Source organism: Arachis ipaensis, chromosome B08, assembly GCF_000816755.2.
Source record: "Arachis ipaensis cultivar K30076 chromosome B08, Araip1.1, whole genome shotgun sequence".
Taxonomy (NCBI): Eukaryota; Viridiplantae; Streptophyta; class Magnoliopsida; order Fabales; family Fabaceae; genus Arachis; species Arachis ipaensis.
This window is the reverse complement of record NC_029792.2, coordinates 111,788,576-111,790,181: the sequence shown is the minus strand read 5'-3', so window position 1 is coordinate 111,790,181 and position 1,606 is coordinate 111,788,576.

The following is a 1,606-nucleotide window of genomic DNA, read 5'->3' as shown; positions in this document are numbered from 1 at the left end:
CTTTCCAGTATCCAGGACTATGAAATCAGCAGGGATGTAAAGGCCCTCAACCTTTACTAACACGTCTTCTACTTGTCCATAAGCCTGTTTTCTGGAATTATCTGTCATCTCTAATTGAGCCAATATGGCATTCAGAGTATCAACTTCAAGAACTCCCTTCTTCATAGGCGTCCCATTATTCACAGGATTCCTTTCAGAAGTGTACATGAACTGGTTATTAGCAACCATGTCAATGAGTTCTTGAGCTTCTGCAGGCGTTTTCTTTAGGTGAATGGATCCACCTGCAGAAGTATCCAATGACATTTTTGATAACTTAGATAAACCATCATAGAATATATCCAGGATGGTCCATTCTGAAAGCATGTCAGAGGGACACTTTTTGGTCAACTGTTTGTATCTTTCCCAAGCTTCATAGAGGGATTCACCCTCTTTCTGTCTGAAGGTTTGAACATCAGCTCTAAGCTTGCTCAGCTTTTGAGAAGGAAAGTACTTGGCTAAGAAAGTCGTGACCAGCTTATCCCAAGAGTTCAGGCTGTCTTTGGGTTAAGAATCCAACCATAATCTAGCTCTGTCTCTTACAGCAAAAGGGAAAAGCATGAGCCTGTAGACTTCAGGATCTACTCCATTAGTCTTAACAGTATCACATATCTGCAAGAATTCAGTTAAGAACTGAAAAGGATCTTCAGATGGAAGTCCATGAAACTTGCAGTTCTGCTGCATCAGAGAAACTAATTGAGGTTTCAGCTCAAAGTTGTTTGCTCCAATGGCAGGAATGGAGATGCTTCTTCCATGTAAATTGGAATTAGGTGCAGTAAAGTAACCAAGCATCTTCCTTACATTATTATTATTTTCGGCTGCCATGTCCTCTTCCTGTTCGAAAATTTCTGAAAGGTTATCTCTGGATTGTTGTATTTTAGCTTCTCTTAGTTTCCTTTTCTGAGTCCTTTCAGGTTCTGGATCTGCTTCCACAAGAATGTTCTTATCCTTGCTCCTGCTCATATGACAAAGAAGAGGGCACAGAAAAATAATAATAATAATAGAGATCCTTTATACCACAGTATAGGGATCCCTTTGTAAGTGGAAGAAAAGGGGAAGAAAGAATGTGATGTAAAGAAAGAAACACAACTGTGAGGATGGCAGAGATGTGAGATGAGATGTTAGTAGATGAATAAATAAATAGAATAAGATGAGAGAGAAGGAATTTTCGAAAATAATTTTTGAAAAAGAGTTAGTGATTTTTGAAAATAGTTTTTGAAAAATGTTAGTAATTTTCGAAAATTAAGATTTAAAAATTAAAATAATTAATAAATTAAAAAGAAATTTTGAAAAAGGGGGAAGATATTTTCGAAAATGAGAGAGAGAGAGTTAATTAGGTAGTTTTGAAAAAGCTAAGAAACAAACAAAAAGTTAGTTAGTTAGTTGAAACAAATTTTGAAAAGATAAGAAGTTAGGAGGTTAGAAAAGATATTTTGAAATCATATTTTTGAAAAAGATAAGATAATAAGATATTTTTGAAAAGATATGATAGGAATTAGTTTTTGAAAAAGATTTGATTTTTTAAAATCACAATTAATGACTTGATTCATAAGAAATCACAAGATATGAT